This window comes from Macrotis lagotis, chromosome X (assembly GCF_037893015.1).
Source record: "Macrotis lagotis isolate mMagLag1 chromosome X, bilby.v1.9.chrom.fasta, whole genome shotgun sequence".
Lineage (NCBI taxonomy): Eukaryota > Metazoa > Chordata > Mammalia > Peramelemorphia > Peramelidae > Macrotis > Macrotis lagotis.
In genome coordinates, this window is record NC_133666.1 from 232068870 (window position 1) to 232085524 (window position 16655).

At 34.6% G+C, this 16655-nt stretch overlaps 1 pseudogene; it reads right to left on the reverse strand.

Annotated features, from left to right (window-relative positions):
• Positions 1–5597, reverse strand: part of LOC141498982 (solute carrier family 2, facilitated glucose transporter member 3-like) — a 38195-nt pseudogene extending 32598 nt beyond the window's left edge.
• Between the last annotated feature and the right edge of the window lie 11058 nt (positions 5598–16655).

A 16655-nucleotide genomic window follows, 5' to 3' on the forward strand; every position in this document is an offset into this window, starting at 1 on the left:
GGACTATTACATCCCCATCCAGAGGAAGAAAAACAAAATAAAACAAAACACACACACACACACACACACACACACACACACACACACACACACACACAAAACCCCTTCAGAATCTGATGAAAACTTTATAATAATTATCTCTTTCCCTTAATCTTAATTCCTCATACCAAAAATAATTGATCTGTAAACATGTTTATCAAAATATGTATATACCATGCTAACCTGACTGTTCACCACTGAAGGGAGGCAGGCGGGAAGGGAAGGTGAAAGGAAATTTTGTAGCTTAAAAAGTACATGTGAGGGCAGCTAGGTGGTGCAGTGGATAGAGCACTGGCCCTGGAGTCAGGAGTACCTGGGTTCAAATCCAGTCTCAGACACTTAATAATTACCTAGCTCTGTGGCCTTGGGCAAACCACTTAACCCCATTTGACTTGCAAAAAATAAAAAGAAAGGAAAAACTCCCTGGTCAGCACCTCTTCAGCAAAGTATGGCCTTCAATTGCTACAGTGAGCATTGAGACACTAGGTCACTTGTCTGGGGGTATCACACAGCCAGTGTCAGAAGTGACATTTGATCCTGGACTTTTGCAGTTCCAAGCCCATACGTCTGTTTACTGTATTACAATATCTAGTAAAAGACAGCTGAATTTAAAGTAGATACAGAGACTATACTTGGTTCCAGAGGACAGATTATGAAATATATTTCCCTACCTTTGTTGGAAAAACGAAAGAAGAGAGGTACAGATTGTTTCAGGCTCAGTCAAATACATTGTCTCTGTTGGTTAATTTTGATTAGCTATTTTTCTTTGTTACACAGGTTTTATGGCCAGAAGAGTATGTTTTGGGAAATGGATGTGGTATACAAAACAAATCTAAAAGTAATTTTTAAGTTTTCTCTTGGATCTGTGCCTGTGTTGGTCCATGGAGTTATATAAACAAATATGGTCTTTCTGTTTTCCAGGTTTTCCCATGAAAACAGAACCTCTGCTCAAAAGACCCTCAAATGTAATTGAATTATAAAATTCACATTACATGTTATACTTGTAACCTGTGATGGATGGAACAGAGTTCAGGAATTCACAATACAAATTAATTCACTAAACATACTTGATAAAATATTAACTTCCCATGCACATACATCTGTTGATTTATCAGAAGTTGCACAGGACACAAGAAGTGACAGAAGCAGATTCCCAAATTCTGTGACTTCTGGTAATTCACCTTAATTTTTTCTAGGTTTGTCAATGTCATGTAATAGCTGCTTGTTCATATTTCTTTACAAAGTTCCAGAAAAAAGCTAATAGTTTATCCTGACCCTGCCTAGCTTCAGGGAATTCATGGGTCTGCTCAGGGAGTTATCAGAGATATAAAAAATGGTTAAGTTCTTCTGGGTCATGTTGTCTCCTTTCCCTATATTATTTTTGCAAGTACCTCGTTCAGTTCACTTTAAAATGTCATTCATAATAAAACTTTGACCACTTTGTTTATGAAAATCACAGTTTGAGGCAATCACCTAGGTCAAAGGAATAAAGACCTGCTGTAAGAAAGGTACATTCTTATCTAGCACTATATTTATAGACTGATTGATTGACCAATAAATTATGTAATATCCACCAGTGTCCATTGCTTCAAGTTTCTTGCATGAGTTAATTTGGACAATTAGTTAAGTATTTTTCACCTAAATGTATCTAGATAAGAATGCTTTGATTGTTGTCCTTCATAATAAAAGGCCATAACTTCAAGTGAATGATGATATGACATGCACATTATATTGATTAAACTGAATTCATAAAGAAGCTAAGGATTCTAAGAGGTAGAGGAAATGGGGGATAAGCACTTCATTGCCTATACAAAGGCAATGGTTGGAGTTATTTCACATGTAGGGAAATGTTTTATTATTTTATTCTAGAAGTTGCAGGAAGTCACTAAAACTTTTCAAGCAGAGTAGTCAACGAGTCATATCTGTGCTTTCAAAGAATCAAGCTCTGATATGTCAGATATGTGGAGGATAGATTGAAGAGAAAAGAGACTGGAGGCAGAGAAATATCATGGCAATGTCTTGACAGTAGCTGATAAAAGCCTGAGTAAGGTGGTGGCCATCTGAGTAGGGATGTTAAGTGAATTGTGGAAATAGATTTGATAAGACTTGGCAACTGAATGGATATGTGAATAAGAGAGACTGAGTAGTCACATTATGCTGAGGTTACAAACCTGGATGAGTAGAAAGATGGTAACATCCTTAACAGAAATATGAAAATTGGGAAAAGGGATAAATTAAAAAAAACAAGATACACAATTTCATTTCAAATTATAGAATTTGATATGCCTGTAAGATAAGAAGTGTTGATGCAAAACTAAAAACTCAGGAGGACAAAAAAAGATGGCTAAATATACGTAGATTTAGTATCTCCTGCAGAAAAAAATGATAATTAAATTCATGGAAACTATTTAGATCTAATAAAGGAAGAATGTAAAGAGAAAAGAGGAGGGGGGGGCACAAGGCAGAGCCTTGAATAGTTAATGGGACATGATGATCCAGAAAAGAAAACTGAAAAAGAGTTGTAAAACATAGGAGAACCCAGAAAGGTCAATGTTCTAAGGCTCATGGAAGAAGAAATATCTAGGAGAAGGACACAACCCTCTTTTAGTATCAAAAACTCCAGAGGGATACAGGAAGAATGAGAACTGAGCTAAATGTATTCTTTAAAATAATCTCCACCATCCCTGGAGGGCCCAATCTTTGGCTTAGACAATTTCTAGCTATATGAAGTTAGATTAAAATGATGTAATAATTAATAGGTGTTCTTTTTATAAAGAAATTATTTATTTTTCAAAATACAAGTAAAGGTCATCTTGAAAAATCATTTTTTGATAAGACTTTGACTTCCACATTTTGCTCCCTCCATTTCCTCCCCTCTCCCCCTGACAGACATAATCTAATAAAAGTTGCACATGAATGACTATGTTAAATATATTTCCATATTAATCATGTTTAGAACAGAGAATCAGGACAAAAAGGGAAAAACCAGGAGGGGAAAAAACACATAAAACAAAGTAAATTTTAAAAATTGAAAATCATAAACTTTGGTTTATTCAGACTCCATAGTTCCTTCTTTGAATATATGTGGTATTTTCCATCACAAATCCTTTAGAATTGTTTTTGATTATTGTACTACTGAGAAGAGCAAGTCCATCATAGTTACACATTACATAATATTGCTGTTAATGTGTACAGTTTTCTGGTTCTGCTCATTCCACTCAGCATTAGTTCATGTAAATTTTTCCAGGCTTTTCAGATTTCTTATAGAACAATAGTACTCCATTACCTTCCTATACCACAATATATTTAGCCATTCTCCAACTGATGGGCATTCCCTCCAATTCCAATTCATTGCCACTACAAAAAGAGCTGCTATAAAAGTTTTTGAACATGTGTGACTTTTCACATTTTGGGGAAATAGACCTAGTAGTTGTATTGCTGGATCAGAGTATGATCATCTGTATTACTCTTTGGGCACAGTACCAGATTGTTCTCCAGAATGACTGTATGAGTTCACAACCATTGTGGTGGAGTAGGTGGAGTTCCCACCAAAAGTTCATTAATGTTCCAGTTTTCCCACATCCTTTCCAACAATGATTATTTTCTTTTTTTGTTTATCTAAGTGAGGTGTTAGGTGGTACCTCATAGTTGTTTTAATTTGCATTTCTCCAGTCAATAATGATTTGGAGCATTTTTTTCATATTGCCATATATTAATGTTTTCATCTGAAAACTGATTGTTTATATCCATTGATCATTTATCACCTGGGGCATGATTTGCAATCTCATAAATTTGATTTAGAAGTATAGTCTTTAGTTCTCTATATATTTTTGAAATTAGTCTTTTATCATAAACACTAGCTGTGAAAATTGTTGCCCAGTTTCCTGTTTTCCCTCTATTCTTGGCTGCATTGGTTTTATTAGTACAAATTTAATATAGTAAAAATCATCCATTTTGCAATTTTTTGATGTTCTCTTTTTCCTTGTTTGGCCAAAAATTTCTTCTCTCTCCATATACCTGAAAAAATATTTCTTGCTCACTTAATTGGTCTGTGATATCACCTTCTATTTTTAAATCCTGTACCTTATTTTGGTATAGAGGGCAAGTAGGTGACTTAGTGAATAAAGCACTGGCCTTGGATTCAGGAGGATGGGAGTTTGAATTTGGCCCTACACACTTGCCACTTACTAGCTGTGACCCTGGGAAAGTCATTTAACTCTGACTGCTCAGCATCCAGGTCTGTCTTCAGTCATCCACATTCATGTCTGGTTACTGGACCCAGATGGCCGTGGAAGAGAAAGTGAGGCTGGTGACTTAGCACAACATCCCCCTCACTCAAATCCAATTCATGTGTTTGTCATGGCATTACTTCCCTGATGTCGTAGTCTTCTTCAAAAATGAAGGACAAAACATTATTTTGGTGTAGGGTGTGAGATTTTGGTCTATGCCTAGTTTTTATTCGTACTGTTTTCCAGTTTTCCCAGCAGGTTTTTGTCAAATGGTGAAATTTTATCCCTGAAGCTAATCCCTTTATGTTGGTCAAACAATAAATGACTATAGTCATTTATTGCTATTTTTTGGAAATTATTCAAATCCACTGTTCTGTTACTCTATTTCCAAACCAGTACCAAGCAACTTTGATGACTGACACTTTATAATATATTTTTTGATCTGGTATAGCTGGGGCACCTTCCTTTGCATTTATTATCAGTTCCCTTGATATTCTTGAGCTTTTATTTTTCCAGATGAATTTTATTGCTATTTCTTTCTAGCTCTGCAAAAGAGTGTTTTGGTAGCTTGATTGATATGACACTGAATAAGTAATTCAATTTGGATAGAATTGTCATTTTTATTAGTTCAGCATAACCATGAGCAATTGACATTTTCCCAATTATTTAGATGACTTTATTTGGGTGAGAAATGCTTTATAATAATGTTCATACAGTTTCTGGGTTTGTTTTGAGAGGTAGATTCCCAAGTATTTTACATTGTCTACAATTTCTTTAAATGGAATTTCTCTTTCTATCTCTTGCTCTTGGACTTTGTTGGTCATATATGGAAATGTTAATGATTTATATGGGTTGTTTTTTATCCTGCAACTTTGATAAAATTGTTAATTGTTTCAAGTAGTTTTTAATTGATTTTCTAGAGTTCTTTATGTATACCATCAAATATCATCTACAAAAAGTGAAAGTTTAGCTTTCTCATTACCTGTTCTAATTCTTTCAATAACTTTTACTTTTCTTATCACTAAAGCTAACAGTTCTAATACAATATTGAATAATAGAGGTGATAATGTTTCACCTTAATCTTATTGGAAATGGTGCTGATTTAATCCCATTACATATAATGCTTGCTGATGGCTGAAGACTGATATTGCTTGACATTTTAAAGAAAGTTTCATTTATTCCTATTCTCTCTACTGTTTTTAATAGGAATGGGTACTATATTTTGTCAACAGGTTTTTTAGCATCTTTTGAAATAATCAGATGATTTCTGTGTATTTTGTTATTGACATAATCATCCTTGTATATTTGGTATAAATCCTACCTGATCATGGTGTATTATCCTAGTAATAATTTGTAATCTCTTTGCTAAAATTTATTTAAAATTTTTTGCATCTATGTTCATTAGGGAGATAATTTTCTTTATCTGTTTTGTCTCTTCCTAGTTTAGCTATCAGGACCATGTTTGTATCATAAAAGGAATTTGGCAGAACTCCACTTATTGTTTTCAAATAATTTATATAACATTGGAATTAATAGTTCTTTAAATGTTTGGGAGAATTCACTTATAAATCCTTCTGATCCTGGAGATTTTTTCTTAGGGACTACATTGATGTCTTCTTCAATTTGTTTATCAGAAATGAGGATATTTAAGTAATTTATTTCCTCTTCTGTTAATCTGGGCAGTTTATTTTTATAAATATTCATCAAAATTTCACTTAGATTTGAAGCAAAATAATTCCAAATTATTACCTTAATTTTCTCCTCATTGGTGTTGAATTCACCCTTTCCATTTTCTGCTACTGGCAATTTGATTTTCTTTTTTTTTTTGATCAGATTAACCAGAGGTTTATCTATTTTATTGCTTTTTTTAATCAAACCAGTTCTTAATTTTATTTCAATAGTTTTCTTACGTTAAATTTTAATTTCTCCTTTTATTTTCAGAATGTCTAATTTGGTATTTAATTGGGGCCTTTTAATTTATTCTTTTTTCATACCCAACTGCATGCTCAATTCAATGATCTCCTCTTTCTCTCTTTTATTCATTTATTTAGATATATATTTAGGGGGAAATTTCCCCCTAAAAACTTTATACTACAAGGTTTGGCTATATCCCACAAGTTTTGGTATGTTGTTTCCCTATTGTCATTGACTTGAACAAAAATTTTTATTATTTCTATGATTTGTTATTTGATCCACTAATTTTTTAAAATTAGATAACTATCAGATTAAGCATCCTTAGTAAGAGTTGATAATGCCAGGGCAGCTAGGTGGCCCAATGAATAGAGCACCAGCCCTGGAGTCAGGAGGACCTGAGTTCAAATTTGATCCCAGATACTTAATAATTGCCTAGCTATACAAGCTTGGGCAATTCACTTAATCCCACTGCCTTAAATAAAAAAAATAAATGAATAAATTTTAAAATGATGCATTTGATAGTTCTGTCTTTTTGCATTTGATTGTGAGGTTCTATTTCCTAAAACAAAGACAATTTTTGTGTATATGTCACATACTGCTGAGAAAAAGGTATATTCCTATCTATTCTCATTCAGTTTTCTCCAAAGATCTGTCATATCTAACTTCTCTAAAATTCTATTCACCTCCTTAGTTTTATTCTTATATATATTTTTTGTAGTTAGATTAATCTAATTCTGAGAGTGGCAGGTTGATGTCCCCACCATTATAGTTTTGCTGCCTGTGTCTTCCTGTTTAATTTGGATGCTATACTATTTGGTGCATATGTTTAGTACTCATGTGACTTCATTGCCCATAGTACCTTTTAAGAAGATGTAGTTTCCTTCTTTATGCCTTTTAATGAGATTTATTTTTTGTTTTTGCTTTGTCTAAAATAAGGATTGGTACCCTTACTTTTCTACTTCAACTAAAGCTTATTATAGTCTGCTCCAACCTTTTATATTTTCTCTATGTATATCTCTCTGCTTCAAATGTGTTTTTAGTAAACAACATATAGGATAGGATTCTGTTTTTGAATCCACTCTGCTATCCTTCCATTTTATGGGATAGTTCATCCCATTCACATTCACAGTTAAGATTACTATCTCCTCATTATCCTCCATCCTATCTCCCCTGTGTTTATACTTTTCTTTCTCCTTTCACTCTATCCCTCCTCACCAATGTTTTGCTTCTGAACACTGTTTCCCTCAATCTATCCCCCCCTTTTATTAGCCCCTTCTTTTTTCTTTCCCCTTTCCTCTTTTCCTTTTCCCTTACCTTCTCCCTTTTACCAGTCTTTCATTCCCTTCTTCCCCCCCCCTCCATTTTTCTCCTCTTAATTTCCTGTAGAAAGAAGAGGGCAAGATAAGGTAAGATAGGGTAGGGTAAGATAAATTTCTAAACTCAACTCTATGTGTATAAATGCTTCCCTCTGGAGACAAATTCAATGAAAATATGATTCAAATAATTCTTACCCCCTCCCTTCTTTCCCTTTCCTGTAGAAGGTCCTTTGTGCCTTTTCATGTGATGTAATTTACCTCATTCTGTCTCTCCCTTCCTCCATCCCCATACAATCTCTTATTTTAATGACTTATTTTTTGTCATCCCATCAAAATCAACTTTTGTCTCAGTATAATTTCTCTAACAGAGATATAGTTCTCCTTATGAGTATCATCCTCCTATTTTTTCTTTTACCTTTTTTATCTTTTTATGTATCTCTTGAGTCTCACATTTGAAGACCAAATTTCCTGTTCTGATTTTTTTTTATCAGAAAAATTAGAAAGTCACCTTATTCTTTAAAGGTCTGTCTTTTCCCCTCAAAGAGTATGCTTAATTTTTCTGCATAGTTAATTCTTGCTGGTAATCCAAAATCCTTTGTCCTCCAGAGTATCATATTCCAGGTCCTTTGATTCTTTAAGCTTGATGCTGCCAAGTTCTGTGTAATCTTGATTGTGACCCCTGGGTATATAAATTCCTTCTTCCTGGACACCTGTACAGTTTTCTCAATTATCTGATAATTCTGGAAGTTGGCTACAAAATTTTTTGGCATTTTCATTCTGGGATCCCCTTCAGGAGGTAATGGGTAGATTTTTTTCAATGACTATTTATTTTACCCTCTGGTTCTGGGAAATGAGCACAGTTTTCCTTGATACTTTCTTGAAAGATGCTGTACAGGTTCTTCTTTTGATCATGGTTTTCAGATAGTTCAATAATTCTTAAATTATCAATCCTGGATATGTTTTCCAGGTCAGCTGGTTTTCCAGTGAGGAATTTTACAGTTCTTATATTTTTTCATTTTTTTACTTTTGTTAACTGATTCTTTATATCCCTCCATTTGCCCAAGTCTATTCTTCAAGGTATTATTTTCTTCAGTTAGCTTTTGCATCTCATTTTCCATCTAACTAGTTCTAATTTTAAAGGAGTTATTTTCTTTTCTCAATTACTCAGTTGTATTTTTAAAGGATTTATTTCTTCACTCAAATTCTATTCTCCTTTGGCAAAATGCTGAATTTCTCTAGCATTTCTCTTCCCAAATTTTTCTGCTTGATTTTTAAAATCCTTTTTGAACCTCCAAGAAGTCATTTTGGGTTGGAGACCACTTCATATTCCCTTCTAGAACTTCACATATTGAATTTTTACTCAGTCATCCTTAACTGAGATGGTTTTTTAAAATCTATCCTCACTTTCAAAGTAGCTTTGAATTGGCAAGGTTTTTCTCTGACATTTCTACTCATTTTGATTTCTGTTGTCTCGAGCTTCTTGTATTGGGGGAAGGACCTGCTCACAGACCTTCCATATTGAGAACATGAGAGGCTTACTCACTAGGCTAGGGTCTTTAGCATTGTGAATGCTAGGGCATTATTACCTGGATTTTTCTAATTGCTAATTGGATTTTTCAGACCAGTTGCTCCTGCTGCACAGAGACTCTGGGGTTTCTGTCTTAGAACTCTCCCAGCTGACTTGCTGTGCCATTGGCCTTCAGAGGTGAGGCCAGATGGTCCCCTTTGTACTTCATCCATGCAGGTTTTAACTCTACCCTAGGCTCCACTCTCTGCTACTGGTTGTTACTTCTCCATTCAAGATATACCTTGCCTGAAAATGTCACACTGTTCTTTTTTGGGTTCTCTTACTCCAGAATCTCTTTAGAGACTTGATTAACTTTGTTTCTGAGGGAAGCCAGGGAGAATTTAAGGAAGTTCTTGCCTTCTCTGCCATCTTGGCTCATCCACTATTTGTTAAATATTTATTAAATTAATATATTTTTTAAATTATAATAAGATATATTCCACAAGAGAAAGTGCATTTCTGGGTGATCACAAGATCAAAGAGATAGCCATTTGTGTGTGTATGGCTGAGATGGAAAAAGGTTCAAGTTTTGGGGCTGTAGGAAGTTAATAAAAATGGAATCACATAGAGAAGAAGATAATCATGGACCAAGCATTAAACCTGAGAAAGGAGAAAGATGATCAAGGGGACCACAGATAATGACTACTAGGATGTAAAAAGAAAGATATAGTTGAATGCACCAAAAATCAAAGTAAGAGGAAGCTAAGTGAAGACAACAGCAGAATAGCAACTAAAGTGAAAATGAATAACAAGGGATGCTTGGCTCCCTTTTTTGGTAAGGGGAAATAGGAAAAGAAAAAAGGTGAATCCAGAAATGAAGAGGGTAGTCAGGGATATATTACCTTCTGAGGCCAATAGGTTTCTTTAAGTGTGTTAGAGCAAGATTTCTTAATATTAAGGTATTTGTTAAAAACAAGACAGTTTTACATAAGACATAATAAAAGGGTGAGGAAGATCAGAATAGGCAGTCAGAAGGAGCAGACTAAGATGAATGTGGATGAAAGAGGAGGTGTCATTGAAAAGAATGAGAGTTTTAAGACCAACTGACTCTCTATGGAAATTCTGAGGGGATGCAACCTTGTTAGCTGAAAGAAGAGCTCCTCTGTAGGCCCCAACTAAGCAAGGATGTCAATTGGATCTTTTTTTCTGTGCAGGGGTTGGTTGTTAGTGGATGGAGGATGTAATTGAATGGCAATGGGTCTTAGGACTGGGGTATTACTGGAAGTGGAAGCATTATTGACATGGTAAGTGATCAAATAACAAAGGCACTATCCCAGTCCCCAGCTAAGATTTTGGTTTGATCTTCATTTGATGAGAATGATAAGAGGTAGGCTGCTTGATGGCAGCAAGACAGTGCTTTATTTTGACTTTTGTAATCTCAGAGACTTGAACTCAATGGGTTTTATGAACTTAATGGGTTCCATAGCTTTTGCATTAGAAAATATTGAATTACTATGGAAACCTTTTATAGGTCCTCCATATGCCAGCTAAGTGCTAAAGAGTGCTGGACCTGGAATCAGGAAGATAAGGTCAGATCCAGCCTCAGACACTTACTAGTTGTGGGACCCTGGGCAAGTCCTTTAACTTTTGTTTGTCACCAGTTTCCTCATTTGTAAAATGGGGATTAATATGATCAGTTACTCCACAGGAATGTTGTAAGGATGAAATGTGATGATAATAGTAAAGTCTTCAAAACATAATTCTTTCTTGGGCAGATCTATTTTTACACATTTATAAAGAGGACATTTTATCTGGAAACTTTTTAGCCTTTAAATTAGTTATAGATCACAAAAAATGATTCAGAAACAAACTATTTGAAGGTATAAGATAAAAGGCTACATGCGCTATTACAATTCATAATATGTAAACTATATGTACCAGGTGGTGGTTTTGATTAACAGGTTAAGTGTAAGGAAGAACAGCAGGTGGGTAATGAGATGGGTTTTCAACCAGAAATAGTTAAAGTTCTGTAATAATATGTACAATGCTGCAGACATTCTAGTGTCCATAAGGGATGCCACTAGAGATCATGAAACTTTGAGAGCATCTGCCTAATTTTAGTATTTGTGCTAGTATACTTGCCAATATCTCTGTGCTAAATGGGCCTGTGTGTGTCAGCAACCACCATGGTGCAGTACTAGCATTTTGACTTTTTCTTTATTTTGGCATTCCTGTAGTGTTTTTAGCATTGCATTGGCTCAAAGTTTTCTAACAATAAAGGCTTGAACTATGTTATTTTAAAATTCTGTTTTCCTCATTTTTTTAATTGGTAGCCAACACAATACAGTCTTAAATATTTGTGAATTTAATTTAAGATCATCTCTTTGGCTTTATCTATTTGTTTCCATTCAATTAAATTTCCATTCCTAGATTTAAAGCTTACATGATAGATCAATACATCTTTCCCCATAAGTCTATTACTCCTGTTCAATCATTTACCATTGCCCTTTCTTGAATTCACTATTTGTCAGCACTAGCATAGCTTTCTAAGATCAGAGCCTAATATTTAGAGTAGTCCATGAAATGAGAACAGGCTTAATTATTCTGTGATATATTTAAATTTAACATGGAAATGTATAGTGGGTCTAGCTTTCTCCTCCAGAAGTCAACAGTTTCTCTCCCAAGGGGAAACTGAGCAGAGGTACAACCTCCACCTGGATACCATTGTTACCCAGAAGGACTTTGTCAGAGCATAGGAAGGTAGATTTTTCTCCTTTCATCTGCTTTCTCCCTTCCTTTTTGATGATGATGATGATGATGATGATGATGATGATAAACAGGTTAAGTGACTTGACTAGGGTGATAAAGTTAATAAGGGTTGGAATCCTATTTGACCCTAGGTCTTCCTGACTCTTGATTCCAACACTAGTGACTGATAAGGACATTTTTATATGATCTACCTAATGTAAGAAGTTTAGGTACACTGGGATGTCAATATACCTGATTGAAACAATTAGGCACAATTAATCTGGAGACAAGATTAGGTTCTTCAAGTGTTTGAAGGACTATGTGGAAAGGTGGGGGTTAGGATTGTTTTATCTGACTCAAGAGGCCAGGGCCATAAATAATGGATAGAAACCACAAAGAAGTTGCATTTGGCTAGGTGTCAGAGACAATAAAAATCCCAAAAAAAAACAATAAACAAAAATTCCTCCCAATTACAGCTGTTCAAAAGTAGAACATGTTGCCTTGAAAGTAGCTGGGTTCACCTTTCTTAAAGGTGTTTGGACAGACAGAAACCAATCAATTTTCTGGTATGTTGTGTATAAGTTAGGTTAGATAGCTGCTGATGTCATTTGCAGTTTTCATGTTCTATATTTGGTGCAGTGGATAGAGCCTGGTCAGGAGGATGGGAGTTCTAATCTGACCACAGATACTTGACTCTTACTAGCCATGTGACTTTGGGCAAGTCACTTAACCCTGACTGCCTCACATCTAAGGCCATCTCCAGTGGTACTTATTCATATCTGGCCACTGGACCCAGATGGCTCCAGAGGAGAAAGTGAGGCTGATGACTTAGCACAATGTCCCACTCATTGAAATCCAATTCACTGACTTGGTCATGACATCACCTCCTGATGTTATGGTCTTCTTTGAAATTGAAGGACAAACATGATTATTATTCTGGTTATCAAGTATAAGGATTTTCTAGTAGCAGTTTAGTTAATGGAAGTCTTTTTATCTGATATTTTACATGCAAATATGCCTATTGAGACTATGGAAAATATTTTATTATGCCATTCAGAAAACATTATTATTCAGAAAATACTAGAAAGTGTTTGAACCCAGAATGTTCCTATGACTTCAGTATCTTTCCAGGAGTGCTAGAAAGAGCTATAGAGAATATTGGATTCTCCCAAGTCCTGGATCCATTCAAAACATGGATGGGAGATCAGTTTATCCAGGTTTTATTTTGCATACCCTCAAACTTGCATTTTGACTTCTTCTAAATTTTATTAAATATTTATGGATATCTGTCTCAAAATATCTTGCTTTCAGGTTGTTCTCTCAGCAAAATTGTCTAAGTGTGGAGGTGTGTTTGTGATTTCATGTGTCAGTATCTTTGTCTTAATATTTTTTCTTAATAATGTAAAACCTCCCAGAACCTTGGGAAAGGGAATCATATCTCCTCTACCAAATGACCTCATCAATTTATTTCTAAAACAATTTCCAAGTTTTGGAGTTTGTTTTCAGGAACTATAGAACTTAGTTCCTCTTTGCAACAATATTCTCTCCTCAAATTGCTCATGGTTCTTGACATCTAGAATAAAAAGAATTTAGATTGGCCTCCACTGCCCCAACTACTTAGAGGAATATTCAGACTCAAACTTCAGTGATACTGTGATCTAGGACTGACTTTTCTTCATCCTGCACACCACTAGTTTGCCTCAGAATCAGGATAACTGAAAGGTTGCCAGAAGGGAAACCTGGTATAAAATGCCTTCTTACTCTCTAAACCACACCCTATCCCTCACCTCACCCTGAAAAAACTCACAAAACCTATCACATTTTGGAGATCAAAAAATGAATGAAATCTAGATTAGAAAGTCAAAAGGTTCAGGTTTGAATCCTAACCCTGAAACTTAGTGTATAAATCTGGATCACTCTATAGCTTTCCTTAGTCATTAATGGGAAAAATATCACTTGAACTAGTTATCTTAAAGGATTGCTATGAGAAAAAGATTTTGTTAAAAGTGAGATAGAAAGTCACTGCCAGAATACAAATTTTACCTCAGAAATTAAATATATGAGTATGCTATGACCCCATGAATATGTTAACACAAATTGCTCCTGGTTAGCAAGGATCAGGACCCTAAAGAAAGGATACATAAAAAAGTGATGCATTGAGTTGGAAAAGAGGTCTGGCAGGCCTGGGCAAAATGCCAAGGCAGTAGAAGGGGAGAGGGAGGAGGTAATTAGATCTTGGTGTTAGTGAAGCCAGACCCTAGAGGCAGGAAGAAGTTTCTTAACTCAAGTGAAGAAGATAAACAACCTATTCAAGTCAACTTTATGTGGTGAAAAGGTAAAGTTTGGATCCAAACCTACAACTTTCAATACTTATCAGTTGTGTGACCCTAAGACACTTAGTATCATTTTGTCTCATTTTGCTTCTTTGTGAATGGATTTAATAATTACCCACTTTTCTCTGTGGTGTTAGGAGTGCTTTTAAAAATTTTAAGTGGTATAGAAATATAAACTACCATAGCTTTCATACAATTTTGCTCACATTTGACCCAATTATCAGTCAACCTCCTAAAATAAAATATGATGCTACATTTTCAATTCATTATGACTCTGGGAATTTAAGAAAAAAATGTGGTATTATCCCTGGTCTCATAGTGGAGTAGACAATTAAAATGTAATATAAACAGGTAGCTGGTTGGCCCAGTGGATAGAGCACTAGCTCTGAAGTCAGGAGGACCTGAGTTCAAACCTGGTTTCAGAAACAATATTTACTAGCTCTATAACTTTGGGAGTCACTTAACCCCACTACCTTGCAAAAACTAAAAAAAGCAATGTAAATACAAGAACATTTGAGGGTGAGAGACCACTAAAAAAAGGGTCGGGGTGATCATGAAATCCTTCTTATAGGAAGGAGGGTCTAAATTGACCCTTGAAGAAATCTAAGGTTTAAGAATTAAAAATTCTTAACTTCTCAGCCCTGGAGTCAGGAAAACCTGAGTTCAAATGTGACCTCAAATAACCATTTGTGTGACCCTGAGCAAGTCACTTAACCCTCATTGTCTCCCTCCTCCTGCACTCCCCCAAATTCAACTTAAAAGAAAGAAAACTATTCTTAACAATAGCCTAAAACAACAATTCACTAAAAATAAACTTCCTACAAAAAGAAATCCAGATAGTAAACTGGAAATACTGCAGTGGAAAGCCAGGGACCAGAACTTGACTGATTCTCAGCAAAAAAACAAACAAAGAAACAAAAAACAAAACAAAAAACTTGGAACTATATACCCTATACCACAGGAACAGAGTTCAAGTGAAAAAAATGACCAGAAAAAAATAAAAACAAAAAACAAAATGCTAACCATTAACAATTAATATTTTGATAGGAGAGACAAAACACCATCTCAGAAGGGAAAGAAGTGACAAAATGACTTATATATGAAGTCTCTAAGGGGTTGATAAACTGGTCTTAATTCCAAAAAGATCTCTTGGAGGAGCTCAGAAAGGATTTTAAAAACCAAAGAAGAGAGGAAGAAGAAAAATGGAGAAAAGAAATGTGAGTCATACAGAAGAATTATGAAAAATGTATTGAAGAAAACAATTTTTTTAAAAATAAAATTGACCAGTTGAAAAATAAAATTAACCAATTAGAAAAAAGGAAAAAATACTAAATAAAGAAAATAAAACTTTAAAAACTAGAATGATTCTGTGAAACATTAAGACTACAAATGAAACTAAAAGACTGGGAAAAAAAGAAGAAAATGTAAAGTACCTCTCAGGAAAAAATGATGACCTGGAAAACAGATCTTGGAGCGATAATTTTCTAATTATTAGTTATCTGAAAATCATGATCAGAAAAAGAGTCTGGACAATATCATGTGAGAAATTATCATGGAACTGCCCTAATGTCCTAGAACAAGAAGAAAAAAATAGTCTTTAAAAGCATATATCAGTCACCTCCAGGAAAAAAAAAAGATCCCAAAGAATTCTCAACTAAAAAAGTAAATACTGCAAGTAGCCCAAAAAGAAGCAATTTAAATATCAGGGAGCCACAGTAAGGATTATGCAAGATTTATCAGCTTCAACATTAAAAGATCAGAGGATCTAGAATATGACATTCTGGAGGACAAATAACCTTGGATTAGAACTAAGAATAGACTGCAAAATCCAGCATATTCATTCAGGGGGAAAGATAGTTTTTCAATGAAATAGAGTACTTTTAAACTTACTTGATTAAAAATACCCATTACTAAACAGAAAAACTGATCTTCAAATACAAGATTCAAGAGCTGTATAAAAAGATAAACAGAAGTGGGGGGGGGAGGGAGGGAATGTTAACTAACTTGAGAATTGTATTTCTCTTAGGACAATTGAAAGAAATATATTTAGACAAAGGGTAGGGGTATAAATTTATTGTGAGATGGTCAGACTTTTAGTTCTTGAGTAATTTTGCTTTCCATTATACTTTAACTCATGAAGCTTATTTTTCTATAAAAGTGTGATATAAATTGATTATGACTTGATGTTGTTTATGCCTCTTAAGAATTGTATTCCTCACTTAGGTTTAAAAAATTAATCCTTCCCTACAGGGAAATAAGGAGGGAAGGGTAAAGAAAAGGGAAGGACTTATAAAAAGGACTGATGAAATGGAAGGTAAAAGTAAAAGTAAAGATAAAGGTAAAGTAAAAGCAAAAGTTAAAAGGAAAAGTAAAAAGGGAAAGGGAGAAGAAAAGGGAAAAGGACTGATACAAAGAAAGGGCTACCATGAGACAGCCATCAGAAGCAAAATATTGTTAAGGAGGAATAAGGGGAAAGGAAAGTATAGATGGGGTAATATAGCATAGAGGAAAATAGAGCTAGTAATCATAACTGTAAATGTGAATTGGATGGTTTTTTTCTTTCTTTCTC